General features: G+C 45.3%; 1 protein-coding gene across 2 annotated transcripts in view; it reads left to right on the forward strand.

Annotated features, from left to right (window-relative positions):
* Positions 1–23,428, forward strand: part of LOC137373877 (protein transport protein Sec24D-like) — a 282,185-nt gene that overhangs the window by 27,018 nt on the left and 231,739 nt on the right. The window lies entirely within an intron of this gene.

Consider the following 23,428-nt stretch of genomic DNA (forward strand, 5'->3'; position numbering starts at 1 on the left):
AACGTTAACTCTGCTTCTCTTTCCACAGATGCTGCCAGACCTGCTGAGTATTTTCAGCATTTCTTGTTTTTATTATTAAACTTTTACTGCTTTGGTTCAGACCTTGTCAACGAGTATTGATGCCCTCTGAACCAAACAGAATTCAGAGTTGCTTTTCATGAATTTTCTTAAGTCCATGCTTTCCAGGCATACTGAGTGACTGGGCCCTTAGGAGAAATGGCTCAAAATACAGTGTGTGCAAGGGAAGGGAAGCAAAATTAATATTAGTAATGTAGCCTACAAAATTTATTTTTAAAACCAATATTTCATTAACAGCAGGATGAAGTACATTATTCTGAAATATACTTATAGTTAATCCAGTAAAATTATCTTTATAAATATGTGTGTATTTTTATATGGTTTTTTTATTGAAAATGTGATAGTCATAATTCAAGATATTTGCCTCCATCGTCCATTATCCCTTCCTATATAGAACGACTTGCAGCTTTAAGTTGTGGCAAGATATTTGCGATGGCACTATTGAACGGGGATTAAAGGAGTCTTGGAAAGAATAAGTGAGTAGAAGTGTTAGGATCTAACGCTATCGGATTTCTAAAAACATTCCTGAAGCTTGCCATGCTTGTCTTAGCATCTGAAAACCATTGCTTTTGGCCCAGCAAAGGTGAGGGATTGGTAAGTATTAGATACTGCCAGGTCAGGAATAGCACGAGTTAGAGTAAAAGTCCCTATACTTTGCATTCATCCCAAGATTAGAAGAACATCCCCTACCGAACACTTGCAAATTTGCAAAGCATTTCATATCAGAAATCTCTATAGCCAGCCTGAGTAAAACTTGTCATTTTTAGTTGTTGCATATTCAATTTTGTGAATTAAAGGTGGAGGAGCACAGTTATCATGTCACCAGAGACGACCATTTTCACGTGAGCAGGCTGAAAGAATAGTAATCAAACAGAAAATACAGTCTGGCAGCATCTGTGGAGAGAGAAACAGTGTTAACGTTTTGGGTCAATGATCTTTCATCAGAGCTGCTCACAATGTGATCTCTTCTATATCGAGGAGGTCAAAAGCAGATTGGGTTACTGCTTAGTGGAACAACTTTTCTTTTATTCGTTCATGGGCTGTGGGCGTCGCTGGCTAGGACAGCATTTATTGCCCATCCCTAATTGCCCTTGAGAAGGTTCAGTCCGCAGGAATGACCCTATGCTTCCTGTCATTTTAATTCTTCACCTTGCTCCCACTCTGACCTCTGTCCTCTGCCTTCTGCAGTATTCTGATGAAGCTCAATGTGAGCTTGAGGAACAGCACCTCATCTCCCAATTAGGCACCTCACAGCCTTCCAGACTTGAGTTGAGTTCAACAATTTCAGACTGTAACCACTGACTCCATTTTATTTCCTTTATCTTTGATTTTTGTTTTACTATCTTGTATTTTTCTCTATTTTGCTTTCAGACGACGACTGTTCATCATTCTGCCATTCACACTCCTCTAGGCACATCTTTTGTTTCTTTACTTGTCAGATTATTGCTCCTTTTGGCCTTGCACCAGCAACCCTTTTGTCATTTAATCTTTCGTGCCTTCCAACCATTATGGACCTTGGGTTGAATTTTTCTGTGTATGGTGAAGTCCTGCCGCCGTGGCTGAAAGTGGGAGTCGACCCCACGTCGGCAGGCGGCAGGACCCTGGGGCGGCATTTTGCTGGCAGTAGCCAAATGACAGGCCGCTGCCCAATTGAGGATGGCAACTCACCCCCAAGAACTGCCGACCCAATTGGAGGGCCTGCAGCTCAGCAGCCTTGACAGCGCCACCGCAAATGGTGGACACTGCTGAGGCAGCATCACCAGGGAGAGAGTGCCTCACTGGCAGGGCACACTCTAAGAGAAGGTGGATTTTTGTGGGGAAGCTGGTACCAGGGAGGCATGCCCCAACAATCGGTTGGGAGGTAGTCCTGGTGCAACAGCGATGCAGTTGATGCAGGGGCGGCCATTGTCGCCGGGGCACCCCTCCGTGGACCATGGACTACCTGGCAGTATCCCCATGCAGCATCGGGCCCTCCTGATGGGGGAATGGCTGTTAATTGGCCACTTAAGTGGCTAAGATGGCCACCCAGCAGGCGGCTGGGCTGCTGAGCTCCCCGTCGCTGTCAATACATCATGGCAGCAGGAAGACATTGGGCTTTCCTCTCGACACCTTCCCCTGCCACATTGCCGGCCCTCCTGCCTCCCAGCCCGACCTTAATGCTCTTGGAAAATTCAGGCCCTTCTCTTTAGTTCTTTTTCTACCCTGCCATCCCCCCTTTCATTTACTTAAAACCTATTTCATTTCTAACTTTCCCCCCCAAAAAATGAGCTCTGAAGAAAGATCATCAACCAGAAATGTTAACTCTGTTTCTCTCCACAGATGCTGCCAGACCTGCTGAGTATTTCCAGCATTTTCTGTTTTTATTTCAGGTTTCCAACAGCTGCAGCACTTTTTATCAGTCAAAAGCAATACAGGTTGGACATCCAAAATCCAGCTGTCTGAAAACTGGACATTTTGAAAATAGTCAAATCCCATTTTGCTCAGATAAATTCTTATTTGTAAACTTTTTATGAAGTATGTAAAAGGGTTGCTATGCAGGGGGAATGGCTATTATACTAAGACTAAAATGTAGCATTATTTTTATGAATATTAACTAAAGAAAGACTAAAGCTAAAATGATTGCGTAGCCAGCACACTACAGTATAAGTCTCTTGAGATTATGCTGAGGCTGTGTAATGTACTGGTCAGACTTCCACCAGAACACTGTGTGTGGTTCTGGTCAACACAGTTCAAAAGGAATGTTCATGCATTGGAGGAGCAAGCAGCAACAAGGATGATTCCAAATACAAAAGGAGATGAATTCAGAGGCAAGATTAAGAGGAACTTAATCTTGACATAGTGTCCAAAATCTGGGAAAATCTGGAATCCGGCACGGTCTCGGTCCCAAGGGTGCTGGATTTTGGACATCAGACCTGTAATAGTTGCTGTTGTCTATTCCTGTCATAACAGCTGATTTAGCTGCCAATCTGCCCATACAACAGAGACAAATGGAGCAGTTTATCATATCGGTCACTTCAACTGACCTGGGAACAGTCTGTGAGAATACCTGGATTGAGAGTATGCCAAAAAAAAAGAAAAAATTTCTCTTGGAATAGTAATTATTTAATATAATTTAATCACTGCCATTTTAAATTATTTGTATCAGTAATAGTTTTCAGTGTGGCATTTATAACAGCATGACCAGCCAGTCAGCGATAAAAAGGAATCATTTGGCATATGATCAGAAGAAAAGAATTGTTAATATTTTGTGTATTCCTACTGATGGATCAATCGTGCAATTTTCAAGATAATTTCAATTGTCCCATTTTAAGAGATGGTACCAAATACTACTTATCCACTTAACTTGTTGAGATCCCGCACATCTATCCTTATTTATGATGTGTATGGCGATCGTAATTATTAGTGCATTAGTACATTCTTCGTGAGATTTCAAAGTCCTATGGTGAATAGGCAGATCAAAGGATGAGTGGTGAAAATATAAACAAATTTACTCAGACAGTAGAAATCATTTCTTCACAAAAATACAAGGCATACCACTAAAAGGGAGGTTGTACTAGGTTTCCTGTTGAGCAGTTCATCAGGGTTGGTTATAATAGGATCATATTACAGAATCGTAGAGCTTGAAATTCCCCAGGCTGGAGCAGACAGACAGCAGCTGAAATACCCACTGGAGAGTGGGATTTATGTGCAGAGCCTGCTTCTGCCAGCATCCCATTCTGTTTATAAAGTGACTCCTGACAACGCAGTGGCCCGCCGACATCATCAGAGTGCTCCAAACTGCGCACATGTGCAAACGGGCTCCTGCAGCCTACGTCTTTCCAGGACTAATTGGCGCACGTGCGGCAAAACGTCATTGCGTAGCGTCAACATCGCGTATCCGGGCCTGGTCAGTCTTTGGCATGCGCCTGATGTTTGCGTATGTGCGGAAAAGTGTCACTGCGTACTGCACCGGCATCGGGTACTCGCTTCCACCCCACTGGCTGCACTGTCCCCTCGGCAACTCGCTCCAGGTCTCGACACTTTCTCCGCTCAGCCGCTCGCTCCAGACCTCACCACTACTCCGCCCACCCCCCCCCCCACTCCCTTTGGCCGTTCGCTCCCCGCTTCCCCACCCCCCCCCCCATCTCCAGCCACTAGCTCTAGGCCGCACCACTTCCCTCCACTCAGCCACTCGTTCCTAAGTCGCCCTGTCACCCTTCGGGGGCCTGCCTAGCTTCTTCGGGCAGCACGAAGAGAACGATCGAATATGGGAGCGATGTCTGAGGGGAGGGAAGTGGCACAGCCTGGAGTCAGCATCTGGGGCGGGGGGGAAGTGGGGAGAGCGCGGCCGGAGAGTGGGGTGGTGGGGGAGGTGGTGGAGGATCAGTGGCAAGGTGTGGAGCGACCTGCTGACAGAGGGGGGGAATCAGCTTAAGGGAAGGCAGCGGGCAGCCAGCGGTGAGAAGATGGATGGAGGACGGATAGAGAGACGCTCAATGGCAAGGGGGGAGCAGGGGACTGTTGGGTGTTGGATGGAGGCGGCGATGACAGCCATGTAGTGGATTTTCGGGTTCCATTTGTTTTTCTGTGATAAATTGAGCAGCGCCATCTTTAATCCTGGCAGCTGCCTGAACGTCGCAGACAGTGACGTTCCAGCGGAAGAGGCTGCATTTGTGCATGTGCTAGTACTGCGCCACCAAGTGGTTGCATTGTCAGCAAACACAGCCTTCTGTTTAACCTTGACTGTAAATTCTGGATGGAAAGGAGGAGCAGATGAAACTATTTTACCACACACCCTTCTCATGTAAAAGAAAGAAAAAAAAGAAAAAAGTTGTGTTTATATGGCACTTTTCATGCCCTCAGGACATCCCAAAGCACTTTACAGTCAATGAAATACCTTTCAAGTTACTATTATAATATAGGAAACATAGCAGTCAATTTGCACACCAGGAGCTGAATTTTATGGGCCCCCTGGAGACAGGTTCGGAGTCTGGGGGTGGGGGAAGGGGGCCCATAGAATTGGGGCAGGAGGCGGAGGGTACGTCATTGCCTCCCCATTGTAACGCAATTTTGTTGGGAGTGGGATAGGCCAAAGACAGCCTACCCGCCCAGAGGCCACTTGAGGATTTTAAGAGTGGCCTATTACTGGTTACTTAAGGGCCTCTTTCTGCCACCGCTCAGATTAGCCAGTGGTGGCGGGGGACCCTCCGCCACATGGGGAGGTTGCCCAGTAAAATGAGGTGACCCTGTGGGCTTGGGGTGGGGGGATGGGCTATCCTCTGTGGGAAATCTGTGGCCCACGGAGGGCCCCTGCCAGGAAAAACTGCACCTATGTTTACTCCTCTCCCCCTGCACTAAACACCCACCTTCCCTCCATCCCAGCCCCTCTTTCTAGGTCTGCCAATTGGGCTCTGGCAACCCCGCCTCATCCACCTCGGCTGCAGCACTGGGCCTAGGTCTATGCCTCTCACAGTACTGGCAGTGGCCGCAGTGACCAGTGCGACTGCTGAGACTACTGAACTGCTCGCCCACTGATTGGCCGGCAGCTCTTGGAGGCAGGATCCTTGTCTTTAAAGGGATGGGGATCCTGGTGCTGGGCATTTAAGTGCCTGAGGGCTGATAGATGGCGCCGGGATGCTCTGAAAGGCTGAGGAGGTGTTCCCCTCACCTTTTCGGCCTGGCGCCGGGAGCCTCGCTGGCATGACAAAATCCAGCCCCAGGTCCCACAAACAGCAAGGTGATAATGAGCAGATGATCTGTTTTTAGTCATGTTAGTTGAGGGATGAATATTTGCCCAGACACTTGCGCTTCAAAATAGTGTTCTGGAATCTTTTATGTCCACCTAATAATAACGGCAACTTATCATTACATAGTATCTTTAATGCAATAGAACATCCCAAGGTGTTTCACAGGGCAGTTACGAAACAATGTATGACATCGAGCCACATAAGGAGGCATTAGGTCAGATAACCAAAGCTTAGTCAAAGAGGTAGGTTTTAAGGAGTGTCATAAAGGAGGAAAGCAAGCAAGAGAGGTGGAGAGGTGTAGGGAGGGAATTCCAGAGCTTGGGGCCTCAGCAACTGAAGGCAAGATAACCAATTTTCAAGCGATTAAAATTAGGAATGCTCAAGAGGCCAGAATTAGAGGAGCGCAGATGTCTTGGAGGGTTGTGGGGCTGGAGGAGATTACAGAGATAGGGAGGGGTGAGGCCACAGAGGGATTTGAAAACAAAGATGCAAATTTCAAAATCAAAAATTAAAGGAAGTGGCTGCAGAGATAGTGGAGGCATTGGTTGAAATATTCCAGAACTCACTGGATTGTGGGAGGGTCCCAGAGGATTGGAAAACTGCAAATGTGAACCCCTGTTCAAAAAGGGAGGGAGACAAAAAGCAGGAAACTATAAGCCAGTCAGCCTAACATTGGTCATTGGGAAAATGCTAGAGTCCATTATTAAGGAAGAAATAGCAGGACATTTAGAAAAGCTTAACGCAATCAAACAGAGTCAACATGGTTTTGTGAAAGGGAAATCATGTTTGACAAATTTGCTACAGTTCTTTGAGGATATAACAAGCAGAGTTTATAAAGGGGAACCGGTAGATGTAGTGTATTTGGATTTCCAGAAGGCATTCGATAAGGTGCCACATAAAAGATTATTGCACAAGATAGGAGCTCACGGTATTGGGGGTAATGTATTAGCATGGATTGAGGATTGGTTAACACACAGAAGACAGAGAGTCGGGATTAATGGGTCTTTTTCAGGTTGGAAAGACGTAACTAGTGGAGTGCCACAAGGATCAGCCCTAGGGCCTCAATTATTTACTATCTATATTAATGACTTGGAGGAGGGGCAGAGTGTAATATATCCAAATTTGCTGACGATACTAAAATAGGTGGGAGGGCATATTGTGACGAGGACATAAGGAATCTGCAAGGAGACATAGATAGGTTGAGTGAGTGGGCAAAAACTTGGCAGATGGAGTTTAATGTAGGAAGGTGGGAGGTCATGCATTTTGGTAGGAAGAATCAAAAGGCAGACTATTATTTAAATGGAGAAAGACTCCAAAAAAGTGCAGCACAGAGGGATATGGGTTTTCTTGTGCATGAAACACAAGAAGTTAGCATGCAGGTGCAGCAAGCAATTAAGAAGGCAAATGGAATTTTGGCCTTTATTGCTCGGGGGTTGGAGTTTAAAAATAGGGAAGTCTTGTTACAACTGTGCAGGGTGTTGGTGAGGCCGCACCTGGAGCACTGTATACAGTTTTGGTCCCTGTATTTAAGAAAGGATGTACTGGCATTGGAGGCAGTTCAAAAGAGATTCACTAGGCTGATTCCTGGGATGAAAGAGTTGACTTCTCAAGAATGGCTAAACAGGTTAGGCCTTTATTCATTAGAGTTTAGAAGAATGAGGGGTGATCTTATTGAAATGTACAAGATTCTGAGGGGGCTTGGCAGGGTAGATGTTGAGAAGATGTTTCCACTAGTGGGGGAATCTCGAATTAGGGGACATAGTTACAGAATAAGGGGTTGCTCATTTAAAACTGAGATGCGAAGGAATTTCTTTCTCTGAGGGTAGTGAATGTTTGGAATTCTTTACCCCAGAGAGTTGTGGAGGCTAGATCACTGAAAGTATTTAAAGAGGAGGTAGATAGATTATTGAAATATCGGGGAGTTCAGGGCTTTGAGGAGCTGGCACGAAAGAGGAGTTGAGGTCTGGGGCAGATCAGTCGTGATCTTATTGAATAGCGGGGCAGGCTTGAGGGGCCAAATGACCTACTCTGCTCCTATTTCTTATGTTCTTCAGACGTTGCTTGACTGAGAGCTAGTGCAGGTCAGCAAGCATAGGGGTGATAGATGAATGGGACTTGGTGCGAGTTAAGACATCGGCAGCAGAGTTTTGGATGACTTCAGGTTTACGGAGGGTATAGTGTGGGAGACCAGCCAGGAGTGTATTTGAATAATCAAGTCTAGAGGTAACAAAGATAGGATGAGGGTTTCAGCAGCAGATGAGCTGAGATGGAGTGAAGTCTGGCGAGGTGAAAATAGGCAGTCTTGTTAATGCCATGAATATGTGGTCGGAAGCTCAACTCAAGTATGACACCAAGCTTGCAAACAGACTGTTTTAGTCTCAGACAGTTGCTAGGGAGATGGAGTCTGGAGCTAAGAGTGGAGTTTGAAGTGGGGACCAAAAGCGATGGCTTCAGTCTTCCCAAGATTTAATTGGAGGAAATTTCTCCTCATCCACTCCTGGATGTTGGATAAATAGTCTGACAATTTAGCAAGAGTAGAGTATTCGAGAGAGGTGGTGATGAGGTAGGGCTGGGTGTTGTCAGCATACATGTGAAAACTAATGCTGTGCTTTTGGATGATGTCACTGAGGAGCAGCATGTAGATGAGAAGGTTCACTTTAGGGAAGGAAATTACCTGGTCTGGCCTACATGTGATTCTCGACCCACAGAAATGTGGTTGACTCTTAAATGCCCTCTGAAATGGCCTAGCAAGCCACTCAATTGTATCTAACCGCTACGAAATCAACCCGGATGGACCACCTGACATCTACTTAGGCATTGGAAACGACAACAGCAAACCCAGCCTTGTAGACCCTGCAAGGTCCTCCTTACTAACATCTGGGGGCCTGTGCCAAAGTTGGAAGAGCTGTCCCACAGACTAGTCAAGCAACAACTTGACATAGTCATACTCACAGAATCATACCTTACAGATAATGTCCCAGACACCACCATCACAATCCCTGGGTATGTCCTGTCCTACCGGCAGGACAGACCCAGCAGAGATGGCGGCACAGTGGTATAGAGTTGTGAGGAGTCGCCCTGGGAGTCCTCAACATTGACGCCGGACCCCATGAAGTCACTTGGCATCAGGTCAAACACGGGCAAGGAAACCTCCGCTGATTACCACCTACCTCCCTCCCTCAGCTGATGACTCAGTACTCCTCCACATTGAACACCACTTGGAGGAAGCACTGAAGGTGGCAAGGGCGCCGAATGTACTCTGGGTGGGGGACTTCAATGTCTATCACTAAGAGTGGCTCGGTAGCACCACAACTGACCGAGCTGGCCGAGTCCTAAAGGACATAGCTGCTAAACTGGGTCTGCGGCAGGTGGTGAGGGACCCAACAAGAGGGGAAACATACTTGACCTTGAACTCGTCCTCCCCAATCTGCCTGCCGCAGATGCATCTGTCCATGACAGTATTGTTAGGAGTGATGACCGCACAGTCCTTGTGAAGATGGTCCCGCCTTCACATTGTGTGGCACTACCACCGTGCTAAATGGGATAGATTTTGAACAGATCTAGCAATGCAAAACTGGGCATCAATGAGGCACTGTGGGCCATCAGCAGCAGCAGAACTCAACCACAATTGTAACCTAATGACCCGGCATATCCTCCACTGTATCATTACCATCAAGCCAGGAGACCAACCCTGGTTCAATGAAGAGTGCAGGAGGGCATGCCAGGAACAGCACCATGCATACCTCAAAATGAGGTGTCAACCTGGTGAAGCTACAAGCCAGGACTACTTGCATGCCAAACAGCATAAGGAGCATGCGATAGACAGAGCTAAGCAATCCCACAACCAATCTGTTTGTGATTTTTATTAACGACTTGGATGAGGAAGTCGAAGGGTGGGTCAGTAAATTTGCAGATGATACAAAGGTTGGTGGAGTTGTGGATACCGAGGAGGGCTATTGTCGTCTGCAAAGGGACTTGGATAGGTTGCAGTGCTGGGCTGAAAAGTGGCAGATGGAGTTTAACCCTGAAAAGTGTGAGGTCGTCCATTTTGGAAGGACAAACATGAATGCAAAATACTGGGTTAACGGTAGGGTTCTTGGGCATGTGGAGGAGCAGAGAGACCTTGGGGTCTATGTGCATAGATCATTGAAAGTTGCAACTCAAGTGGATAGGGCTGTGAAGAAGGCATATGGGGTGTTAGCGTTCATTAGCAGAGGGATTGAATTTAAGAGCCGTGAGGTGATGATGCAGCTGTACAGGACCTTGGTAAGGCCTCATTTGGAGTACTGTGTGCAGTTCTGGTCGCCTCATTTTAGGAAGGATGTGGAAGCCTTGGAGAGGGTGCAGAGGAGATTTACCAGGATGTTGCCTGGAATGGAGAATAAGTCTTACGAGGAAAGGCTGAACATTCTAGGCCTCTTCTCATTAGAAAGGAGAAGGATGAGGGGTGACATGATAGAGGTTTATAAGATGATCAGGGGAATAGATAGGGTAGACAGTCAGAAACTTTTTCCCCGGGTGGAGCAAAGCGTTACAAGGGGTCATAAATTTAAGGTGAAGGGTGGGAGATATAAGGGGGATGTCAGGGGAAGGTTCTTTACCCAGAGAGTGGTCGAGGCATGGAATGCCTTGCCCGGGGAAGTTGTTGAGTCAGAAACTTTAGGGACTTTCAAAAGGCTTTTGGATAGGTATATGGATAAAGGAGAATGATGGGGTATAGATTAAATTGTCCTTGACAGAGGACAAAGGATCGGCACAACATTGTGGGCCGAAGGGCCTGTTCTGTGCTGTATGTTCTATGTTCTATGTTCTATGTTCAATGGATCGGATCTAAGCTCTGCAGTCCTGCCACATCCAGTCGTGAATGGTGGTGGACAATTAAACAAGTAACTGGAGGAATAAAAGCAAAATATTGCAGATGCTGGAAATCTGAAATAAAAACAAGAAATGCCAGAAATACTCAGCAGGTCTGGCAGCATCTGGAGTAACAGGAGGAGGTGGCTCCACAAATATCCCCATCCTCAATGATGGGGGAGCCCAGCACATCAATGCAAAAGATAATGCTGAAGCATTTGCAACAATCAGATGTGCCAAGTTGATGATGCATCTTGGCCTCCTCCTGAAGTCCTCAGCATCACAGATGCCAGTCTTCAGCCAATTCGATTCACTCCGTGTGATATCAAGAAAAGACTGAAGGCACTGGATACTGCAAAGGCTATGGGCCCTGACAATATTCCGGCAATAGTACTGAAAACCTGTGCTCCAGAACTTGCTGCACCCCTAGCAAAGCTGTTCCAGTCCAGCTACAACACTGGTATCTACCCAGCAATGTGGAAAATTGCCCAGATATGTCCTGTACACAAAAAGCAGGTCAAATCCAACCTGGCCAAGTACCGCCCCATCAGTCTACTCTCAATCATCAGTAAAGCGATGGAAGGTGTCGCGACAGTGCTATCTAGCGGCACTTGCTTAGCAATAACCTGCTCAGTGATGCTCAGTTTGGTTTCTGCCATGGCCACTCAGTTCCTGACCTCATTACAACCTCGGACAAAAGAGCTGAACTCGAGATGAGGTGAGAGTGACTGCCCCTGACATCAAGGCAGCATTTGATCAAGTAAGGCATCAAGGAGCCCTTGAAAAACTGAAGGCAATAGGAATCAGATGGAAAACTCTCCGCTGGCTGGAGTCATACCTAGTGCAAAGAAAGATGGTTGTGGTTGTTGGAAGTCAATTATCTCAGTTCCAAGACATCACTGCAGGAGTTTCTCAGAGTAGTGTCCTCGGCCCAACCATCTTCAGCTGCTTCATCGATGACCTTCCTTCAATCATAAGGTCAGATGTGGGGATGTTCGCTGATGATTGCACAATGTTCAGCACCATTCGCAACTCCTCAGATACTGAAGCGGTCCGTGTAGAAATGCAGCAAGACCTGGACAATATCTAGGCTTCAGCTGATAAGTGGCAAATAACATTCGCGCCGCACAAGTGCCAGGCAATGACCATCTCCAACAAGAGAAAATCTTAACTATCTCCCCTTGACATTCAATGGCATTACCATCGGTGAATTCCCCCACTATCAACATCCTGGGGGTTACCATTGACCAGAAACTGATCTGGAGTAGCCATATAAGTACCGTGGCTTCAAGAGCCGGTCAGAGACTAGGAATCCTGCGGTGAGTAACTCACCTCCTGACTCCCCAAAGCCTGTCCACCATCTACAAGGCACAAGTCAGGAGTGTGATGGAATACTCTGCACTTGCCTGGATGGATGTAGCTCCGACAACACTCAAGAAGCTCGACACCATCCAGGACAAAGCAGCCTGCTTGATTGGCACCCCATCAACAAACATTCACTCCCTTCACCACTGACGCAGAGCGGCAGTAGTGTGTACCATCTACAAGATGCACTGCAGCAATGCACCAAGGCTCCTTGTCAGCTTCCAAACTTGCGAACTCTACCACCTAGAAGAATAAGGGCAGCAAATGGTTGGGAACACGACCACCTGCAAGTTCCCCTCCAAGTCACACACCATCCTGACTTGGAACTGTATCGCTATTCCTTCAGTGTCGTCGGGTCTTAATCCTGGAACTCCCTTCCTAATAGCACTGTGGATGTACCTACCCCACATGGACTGCAGCGGTTCAAGAAAGCAGCTCACCACCAGCTTCTCAAGGGCAATTAAGGATGGGCAATAAATGCTGGCCTAGCCAGTGCCACCCACATCTCATGAATGAATTAAAAAAAAGGTGGGGGGGGTCAACGATAGATCCTTGGGGGACACCAGAGGTAATGGTGTGAGAGCAGGAAGAAATGCCATTGCAGGGAATACTCTGGGCATGATTTGATAGATAAGAATAGAACCAGCTGAAAGCAGTCCCACCCCTCAGTTGAGAGGCATTTGAGGAGGATGGTGTGGGCAACTGTGTCAACAGATCAAGAAGACTGAAGTGGGATAGTTTACCTTCATCCCAGCCACATAGCATGTCATTTGTGACTTTGATAAGAGCCATGGCAAGGGCAGAAATCTGATTGGAGGGATTCAGACATGGAGTTCCAGGAAAGATGGGTGCAGATTTGGGAGGCGATAACACATTCAAGGACTTGGTAGGGGAAAAGGAGGTTGGTAGTTTGGTAGTACGGTGAGGTCAAGGGTTGTTTTTTTGAGGAGAGGGGTGGTGATGGCAGATTTAAAGGAGTGAAGCCCAACACTTGAGAGAGAACTGCTAACAATATTAGCCAACATGGATACCAGAATTTCAACATCATCGGATACAGCACGGAAATGGGTCACTTCGCCTATGTTAGGAGGGGAAGTTGGGTGGTTAGCAGTTTAGTGAGAATAGGGTTGAGAGCAGGAGTTGGGTCTCATGGACAAGATGAACTTTGAGAGGGCATGAGGGGAGATAGGAGAGAAACTAGAGAAAGATGCGGGTTCTGGGCTAGGGTAAGGGAGCGCTTTAAAGGTAGTTTGGCCTGGTTGGTTAATGGAAGGGAGGGACGCAGCAGAGACAGCTGATTGGATGGTCTCTATCTTGGTGACAAAGAGAGCAGATGGAGTGTGCCCAAGGAATTCCACTAAATAGACCTTTGTAAGGCCTCCGTGGAACTTTTACCATGAGGGCTGGCTCGAGTTCCATTGGAGGCCCTGGGAAAGCCTTAGAAGTTTCCAAGAAAATGGCACCTGACCCCAGAGGGAAACAATTACCTTAATAAATTGCCTTAACAGGTCCCTTAGGAGCTGAAGATTAATTTACTCACATTTTGCTTCAGCCCTGGAAGGGCTTTGTAACCTCCCCCCACAGCAGAGCAGCTGTGGGCTGCTGTGCTTTCCACCTGTGGAACAGGGAAGGTGCCTCTTCCAAGCACATACAGCCTGCACTGTCCATGATAACAAAGCTGTCCTTAGAATTTGGTACAGGGTCTGCATCTTTGACTCTGGACACATGGGAGTCCTGCTCCATTGCTAGAAATACAACCGCAGAATTTTGACATCATAGGATACAGCACGGAAATAGGTCATTTCGCTCATCAAGTTTGTGCCAGTGTTTTTTTCCACTTGAACCTGAAGTTGGTAATTGTAGCCCACTTGGCCGATCATCCTTTGTGGAAAAATGCTTTAAGGCAATCCATAGGATGCTATAAATGAGCATTTAAAAGAAAAGATAAACATGATTAGCATCAGTTAATTAATTTGGTAATGTTTTGCAAAAGTACTCGAATTCTTTGAGGGGGAATTCCTTGGGATCTTTAAACTGGAAATGAGGGTAACCAGTAGGTGGAGTCTACTTGGAAGGAAGCTTAAGGCTCATGGAATATTTCAGAAATTGTTTAGATGGTTTTTAAGAATTTGCAAAAGACTATGTGAATCACCGCAAAAGTTGATTTGACAAGAATGCACCAACAAAAAGACCTGGGTAGTATTCCATTTGAAACCCAAAAGAAACTAGAATCCCTTACAGTGCTTTACAAATATTTCAAAAGCTGTAGGTCAGCAAGGGGAGTCAATAATCAAACTGCTGCAGGGCTGCATTTTATAAAAAAAACTTCTGAGATATCCCAAGGCTAAATAAACTGGCCTTGTGTCATCAGGGTGCCTTGGGAGTATTTTCTGTCTCTGTTATTTTTCTTCCCACAGGCTATGCAGGCTGCTATTCCGCATTTCTTCTGTTTGTTCTGATGTGCCTCATTTTCTATCTCTCCTGAGCTAGTATATTTCACATTTGATCTCTCTTGTGATCCTCATTAACTGCTTACTGTTTGCCTTTCTTATGCACGTTGCATCTTCTTACAGACGCCTGGAATTTTTGTAGGCTTGTCCTGATTGTCTTATCATAACTTCAGTGGAAGATCAGCGGAAAGCCCCTGAGAAACAGCTATTTACACTTTTTCTCTGAGTCTTCTAGCTTCAGCCCAAGTTCTGATAAGAGATCAGTATTTCCCAGAGTAATTGTACCCCAACTTCTCTTTCCATGTTATGCCCATTCATTCATTTAGCATCTTTTCATACTTGTCACATTCCTTCGTAGTCTCTCTTTCAAATGTTCTTTTCAGTGCTTCTTGAATTCTCTCACAACCCTATGTTCTCCTGGTGGAATACATCTGATTTTTGGCAAGAACAGAGGGGAGTGGAGCAACTCCCTATTCCAAAATCCAAAAATGGATGGCAGGCAACCAACTTAAATAATTAAGACCCCAGTTAGGGGCAATTTAGAGGGCCGAGAGGCTTCATGGGGGCAGCCTCCCTGTGGCAGGCTTGGGGTCATCGGAGCCAAAGCTTCATGACTGAGAGGAGGTGCTGCGAGCATCAAATGATCCAAGTGGAGGGGTTTCCCCTCCGATCAGAGGGTGCAATTGTCTTACACCCCCTTAAATAATTATTTATTTCGATGGCTGTCAGGGTGCCTCCATTTTGAAGCGCCCTCGTGGACTCCTCCCTGCCTCAGCAGTGCCCACCTCTCCTGGTGGGGCTGCCGAGGCTCCATAACTGCCGGCCCTGTGATTGATCTGATTCCCAGCAATTGCGGACTTGGGACCGCATTTGGTCCCAACGTCAGGGTCCTGAAGCTCGTGGGGAAATCATGCTCATAGTTACCCTTGCCTGTTCGAGAGGGTCTGCAAGTTAAGGAGATTACACATGGAGTTTTTTCCAAAGGCAGTCTGTGAGCAGGCTGAAGTTTCCTCTAAAAGTACACTTAGCTGTTGTAGCAGGCCAGCAGCCTTTTGCTGCCAGTTGCTCAGCCTTGTCAGTTATGTAGAAAACATAGAAAATGGAGCAGGAATAGGCCATTCAGCCCTTCAGGCCTGCTCCACCATTCAAAAAAGATCATGGCTGATCTCACTGATCATTGCTGTAAATGTGACATTTTTATGTCACTGGATGTTTCCAGACAGCCTTGAATGATGTACGTCTCACAATTGACAAGTTAACATGCAGGTGCAGCAAGCAATTAGGAAGGCTAATGGTATGTTCGCCTTTATTGCAAGAGGATTTGAGTATAGGAGTAGCGAAGTCTTGCTTCAATTGTATAGAACCTTGGTTAGACTGCACTTGGAGTACTGTGTGCAGTTTTGGTCCCCTTACCTTAGGAAGGATATTATTGCCATAGATGGAGTGCAACGAAGGTTCACCAGTCTTCCTGGGATGGCGGGACTGTCCTATGAAGAGAGATTGGGGAAACCGGGCCAGTATTCTCCAGAGTTTCGAAGAATGAGAGGTGATCTCATTGAAACTTACAAAATACTAAAAGGGATAGACAGGGTAGATGCAGCTGAGATATTTCCCCATGTTGGGGAGTCTAGATCCAGGGGACACAATTTCATAATAAGGGGGAAGCCACTTAAGACCGAGATGAAGAGAAATTTCTTTACGCAGAGGGTTGTGAATCTTTGGAATTCTCTACCCCAAAGGGCTGTGGAAGCTCAGTCATTGAAGCAAATTGGCAGAGTTCTAAATATTAATGACATAAAGGGATACGGAAACAATGTGGGAAAAAGGCATTGAAGTGGTTGATCAGCCATGATCATATTGAATGGCAGAGCAGGCTCGATGGGCTGAATGGTTTACTCCTGCTCCTAAGTTCCTAATTCGGTTAGCAGTGCAGCCTTCCATGGAATAGGTGACAGATGCTATTGTTAGCCAGGCTACTTTACCCCATGGACCCACCAGGTCAGAGACTGAGCAATGGAATTGCATTGAGCGACTGGATTTCATTGATTACAAGCACCGGAAATTTCTGAGGGATCTTACAATTTGCTGTTGTAACTTGAAAGCAAGATTGCCGAATCTTGAAAGCACAGTGTAAGTGGACGTTTACATCAATTAATAGCCAATTAAGGCCCTCTTCCAACTACGGCTGGCAATCTGGGGCCTGCTGCTCTGCAAACAACCCCTGCCCCCGGTGCCCCCCCCCCACCCCAGTGAGCCTGCCACACTTACCTGAGGTCTGGGGCTCCAGTGCTGGTCCTGGTTCCAGGCCTCCTGTAGTATCGGCAGTGACCGCCGCTCCCAGTGGCGCTGCTGGTACTCTGATTGACCAGCTGCTCTTGGGGGCGCGATTCCCTTCCTTAAATGGACGGGGACTCCGACAGTGGGCAGTTAAGTGACTGCCCACCATGGAATTCGGCAGGGGGTCCAAAACGGGGCAATACTGCCTCGGCCCTGCCTTCCGGCCTGTCACTGAAACCCTTGTCGTCAAGATAAAATTCAGCCCCTAGATTCTCTAGCCATGGGAAACAACCTCTCAGCATCTACCCTGTCAGGCTGTATCCAAATCTGATGTTTCTACGAGATCACCTCTCATTCTTCTAAACTCCAAAGACTATAAGCCCATTTACTCAAGCACTCATCATTGGACAGCCTTGGCACCTTTTCAAATGTCTTTTCTGAAATCCATAAGTACGATATATACATGTTCCCCATTATCTACCAGTTCAACCAAAGCTGGTGACACAGTCTGCCATCTGAAAATTGACACTGACAACGGGTTCAATGAAACCTTCAGTGCTACATCTCAGCAAGGGTGTCAAGAATTATAGTGGATACAACAAGTTGTTTTTATATAGTGCCTTTAACATAATAAAATGTCCCAAGGTGCTTCACAGAGGCATGATAAAAACAAAATTTTACACAGAGCCACAGATGTATATTAGGGCAGTTGATGACCAAAATCTTGGTCAAAGAGGTAGACTTTAAGGAGTGTCTTAAAGAAGGAAAGTGAGGTAGAGGCAGAGAGATTTAGGGAGGGTATTCCAGAGCTTGGGGCCTTGGCAGCTGAAGGCATAGCCTCCAGTGGTGGAGCAATTAAAATTGGTAATTCTCAAGAGGCCATAATTAGAGGAGCGCAGATATCTGAGGGTTGTAGGGCTGGAGGAGATTACAGAGAGAAGCAGGGGCCGGGTCATGGAGGGATTTGAAAGCAAGGATGAGAATTTTAAAATGGAGGCATTGCTTAACCAGGAGCCAGTGTAGGTCAGTGAGCATAAGGGTGATGGATGAAAGGGATTTAGTGTGATTTGGGATATGGACAGCAGAGTTTTGGATGACCTCGGTAGAGTATGGGAGGCTGTCCAGAAGTGCTTTAGAATGGTTAAATCTGGTGGTAAAAAAGACATGGTTTCAGCAGCATATTAATTGTTTTATTCATCTCTTTATTTCCACTGTGTGGACATGGATGGTGTGAAGGTGCATAATACTTCCAGCATTACTTCAGGATGTGTGCAGCTACTTGTGCCTTTGCTGATCTTGGCCAATATAGTAAAGTCATTAAAATGTTTCTGGTACTTTATTGTCTTTAAAACCTCACTCCAGACTTCCTGAACCATCCTTTTCTAAGACTTCCTGCCTGGGTTCTAAATAGTCTTGCATCCCTTGACCTTATCTCTGCCAATACTGCCTCTATGGAAACTTTTGAGAATCATTGGGCATTGGCTACAGCAGACACGCCTGATGATGGTTCATCCTCTGCTTTTCTGCACTCACTATGCTCTTGCTGTATCTGCCTCTTTAAGACTTGCAATGCCTTCTGGTTTATAAGTTGCAGCAGATTTTCAGCTGCTCTGCATAACAAAATGAGGTGCCCCTCAGGAAAATGCAGTTACGTGCGGGAGGCTTACTTAGGTGGGCAGAAATTCCAACCTGCCATGTTTCTGACAGGTCAGGGAATATCTAGGCCACTCTCCTGTGCACAATGTGGTCACTTTCTCTTTCCTGTGCATCTTGCAGTTGCTTATATTCTGTCTCTCTCTGCTGTCTATCTTATTTCACCCTCGAACCTAGATTTTCCGATCAGCATTATCATACGTGCCAAAGCCAACTAGTAAAATAACACTAAAATAAAAGCAAAATACTGCGGATGCTGGAAATCTGAAATAGAAACAAGAAATGCTGGAAATACTCAGCAGGTCTGGCAGCATCTGTGGAGAGAGAAGCAGAGTTAACGTTTTAGGTCAATGTTCTGAAGAAGGGTCACTGACCTGAAACGTTAACTTTGCTTCTCTCTCCACAGATGCTCCCAGACCTGCTGAGTATTTCCAGCATTTCTTGTTTTTATTATAGTAAAATAATACAGGTCGTTGCCTAGATTTTTCAGTGTCCTTCTGGTGTGACTCTCACATTCATTCCCACTCTCTCATCCTTAGCCTCTTTTGTCTTTACTCCTCACATTGGGGTAGATTGTGACTTTGTGCCATAGTGCAAAACAGGTGAAAATGAATTGGCAGCCCGCTTTACACCTCTCCCAGTTTTTATTTCCATTGAACTCAAGGTTTGCCCCCTATTTTCAGGAAACCTTTGTCGCGGCAGCCTTTATTCCTCAGGCCCCCTTTATTTACATTTTAAATAATTAACTTTATTAAAAACAGATAAATAAAACAAAACTCAAATTAAAATGCAATTCCAGCCCCTTCGGTGCTCACTGGTCATGGAAGGCCTCAACCGAACCAGCGAACGGCGCATGCTCCTTTTCCAGGAACACTCGGGCACCAATGTAACTTCGGCAGAGGGGCAGGCAATCACGACAGACGGACCCCCCCCCCCCCCCTCCCCACCTGCTGCCCGATGGCCTGCTGCCTGGACCTGTGAATTGCCACCTTGGCCAGGCCCAGAAGCAGACCGACGAGGAGATCCTCCTCCTGGCCCACCCAGCCCCCCCACCACACCAGGTGCCCAAAGATCAGGAGCGTGGGGTTGAAGTGTAGCCAAAACCTTAGGAGCAGCCCCCTTAAATACGCAGAGGGGTTGCAACATCGCACACTCCATGGAACACTGACTCGTCCAGGCCGCAGAAATTACAGATGGCCTGGGAGTCTGTGAACCTAGCGGGACTGCCCTGTGCAACAAGGTTTGCTCCCTTGTTCCAGAAATCTGTTCCCTGTGTGGTATGCAATATTTTCTTTTTTTTCGTGTCTCCTTTCCTAATGGGCCTTCTTCACCTCCCACTAGCCTAGCTTTGCCTTAATGTTCTGATGTCCTACCATCTGGTATTCATTCCCATTGATATTTTACCAAACTCCATTTTTTTCCAGTATCTTACCAGCCAGTGATAGTATGTTTCAGTATATGCATGCATTTATACACACATTAATTTTCCATCATGAAATAGCTGTTGCTTTCTGGAGGCACTGGGTGTAATATTCACGTTTGGCTTAGGCAGTAAACTGGCAGTTCCAAATCAGCTGCTCGTTATATGCCTTGCCTGATATTCCTTTCCATTGATCTGAGTCCGATTTTTGCCCTCAGATGTAAAGGGCCAAGGATGTGAGAAGGTTGGATGTGAAGTGTACTGGGGAAGTGATGGGTTGAAGCCAATGATTGGCTTCAACGCCCTTGTTCCCAATCAAACACGAAAGACCAATAAAATCTTCGTCAATTATTTTAGGAGAGTTGTGCCAAATGAAAGGCAAAATAAAGGAAGGTGAAAGTGTGAGAGTGAGGTCAGAATGGAGTTGGGGATAATTCTTCCCATGGCCAGATGTTGAGATAGTGGAGTTGGAGGAGGATATTACACAGAATAACACTGAATGTACAGCACAGAAACAGGCCATTCATCCCAGTTGGTCAATGCAGGTATTTATGCTCCACACAAACATCCCTCCTCATTTAACCCTATCAGCAGAGCCTTCCATTTCTCTCTCCCTCACGTATTTATCTAGATTTCCCTTAAATGCATCTATGCTATTCACTTCAACTACTCTGTGTGCTACTTCCAACCACTCTCTGGGTAAAGAGGTTTCTCCTGAATTCCCTATAGGATTTACAAACATATGAACATACAAACAATGACTGACAGATAAATACCCTCTGGTACATCCAGCCTGTCCTGCACAAGTTCAATATAATTTCTCTGCTTTTCCTGAATCCAAATAATTTATGTAAATGGTGAACAACAGTGGTCCCAGATCTGATCATTGTCGAACACTACTTCCACCTTTGACCAGTCTGAATAACTACTCTTAACCATACTCTCTCTTTTGTAGCCAGCTTGCTATCCATTCTTCTACTTGTCCCCTGGCTCCATGCACTCTGACCTTAATCAAAGGCCTTTTGATAATCTAAATATATTACATCAACTTCATTACCCTTGTCTACTTTTCTTGTTATTGCTACTCTATCTGCTGTCACTTTTTTGCTCTTCTTGCTATTTCTTTTATTATTTCTGTTACTTCTACTCTTTCAGTTACTCCCGTACTCTTTCTGTTACTATTTCTCCTCTTTCTCTTCTACCCTTTCTATTACTTCTAGGGGATGTAATTGGCAAGGGAGGCAAAGAAATGGTCAGAAATAGCCTTGATGGAGATTCTTCAGTGCAAAGAGGCCATGAGAAATTACATGATCACGGGGGAGGGCAAGGATATGGGTAGAGGAGCTCTTCCTATCATTTTTTAAAAATTCATTCATGGGATATGGGCGTCGCTGGCCAGGCAGCATTTATTGCCCATCCCTAATTGCCCTAACTGTGTGGCTTGCTAGGCCATTTCAGAGGGCTGTGGCTCTGGAGTCACATGTAGGCCAGACCAGGTAAGGACAGCAGATTTCCTTCCCTAAAGGACATTAGTGAACCAGATGGGTTTTTACAACAATCGACAATGGTTTCATGGCCATCATTAGACTAGCTTTTTAATTTCAGATTTATTAATTGAATTCAAATTCCACCTTCTGCTGTGGTGGGATTTGAACCCATGTCCCCAGAGCAATACCCTGGGTCTCTGGGTTACTAGTCCAGTGGCAATACCACTACGCCACCGCCTCCCATTTTATCTGCAGCGCCTGTGGAAGAGTCTGTCACTTTAGAATTCTTGTATTATGGATGCTATTGATTATTCCAGAAATAGTGATACAGCTGGATGACAAAGGATTTAGACAATACCTCATTCATTATGAAACACTCCATTTCAAATAAACATCAAAAGTAAGTGCAGAGAGTAAAAACAGTTGGGTAGAATTTCTGTGGGGCTTTCCTGTTCTTTCCCGTAACTTCAGCTGAAATACCAGAGAAACAATGTAAACTGTTGTTTACGCTCATTCCCAGAGTTTCTGCCAATTTCCATCAAAGTTATGTTGGGAGATCGGTGGAACCTCAGCAGAATTTTCAGACAAAAATGTTCAAACACCTAGTTGTAGTCGGTGCTAATAGATCACTTGAAAAAGTGTTTATCAATCGGTTGTGGTTTTTGACTCAAAAATGTACTCACAAAACAGCTTAATATTGTAGCTTAAGTATCTGGCAAGTACAAAATGAAAGTTTTTCACTGTGATCATTACAAACTAGATATTTTTAGAGGTACCTTGAATTAACAATGAAAATTTAATGATGCACTCAGTGACTGGTTAGAAAGCTCAAGTCAGCTAGCCTGTTTAGTGCAGGCAAACAAATTGTTCACCTTTTGCAAAATTTAGTCTGCATTTTTGATGACAGTCTTGAAATAAGGATACAGAGCACTGTCAGATGTTAATAGGCTTTTTCTGAAGTACTGCCAATTCCTGTTACCATTCTTAACTGATAAAACATTTTCGTATGAAGTTTCTGTATCCTGTCAAGCAACACCTCACAAATTTAGGGTCCGAAAATTCTTTTAACTCTTTGAGTTCCACCTGATTTATCGTAATATGGGAAAAAGATTCATAACTTTTACTTTGTTGGCCAAAAGTACTAATATGGAATTTTTACTCCATTATTAATGTATATTTACATGATGAATAAACCATAGCTGACAGTATATTACAAAGCTGTAACATGCTCAGTTACTTGATATATATCATTGAGAGTGAAAGCTGATGCAATAATCCAAACTCTGCAATTGTTGCAGTTATGAAAATGTTTCCAAAAATGGGTTTATGTTGTAGATATTTGCAAGTTTTTTTCTTCTACCCAATCAGGACATACTTGTCAGCATTTCAGAAACACTGGGAATTCTGTTTATGATTGGGTGAAGTAGCTTAAGGGGAAATTCATTGAGGCTGCCCTCTCAGGTGCATTGCAGGTCACAAAATTAGCCCTTAGTGTTACCTGACCTATCTGTGACCACAATCCTGCCCAAGTGAGGGTCTCTGTCAGGATGCAACCTTGTTGAATTTACCCAGTAGATTGCAGTCGAATTGATTTATGGGGATGTGTTTATTTTTGGGCTGATGTATATGAAAACAGGTTACATTTTTAAACTAAAGTAAATGCATGTCACTCCTAATGGATGACACTTGGCAGCTCTGCATTATGATTGCACCTTTGTCTGTTGGCATTCACAGGAAACATTTTCCAATACACAAAGTACAGATACAAATGCTTGATGTGCTTATTTTAAGTGGATTAATGTCTGTCTAAAACAGCGCACAGAATTTTGTACAAATGCATTGAGCACCTTTTGATTTAGCTTTGCTAATTGGGAAATATCTCCTGTTACTGTCAACACGTGGTGAGTTTTTCCTTGTTGGCCAGTGTCGCACAACAATAAGAGGCAGTGTTTTATAACATTTATACACCTCTTTAGTAAATTACTCTCTTTTGTATATTAGTCATAAAGAGATACAGCACTGAAATAGGCCCTTCGGCCCACTGAGTCTGTGCCGACCATCAACCACCCATTTATACTAATCCTACATTAATCCCATATTCCCTACCACCTTCCCTCA

The sequence above is a fragment of the Heterodontus francisci genome, chromosome 1 (assembly GCF_036365525.1).
Source record: "Heterodontus francisci isolate sHetFra1 chromosome 1, sHetFra1.hap1, whole genome shotgun sequence".
In the NCBI taxonomy this organism is placed as follows: Eukaryota; Metazoa; Chordata; class Chondrichthyes; order Heterodontiformes; family Heterodontidae; genus Heterodontus; species Heterodontus francisci.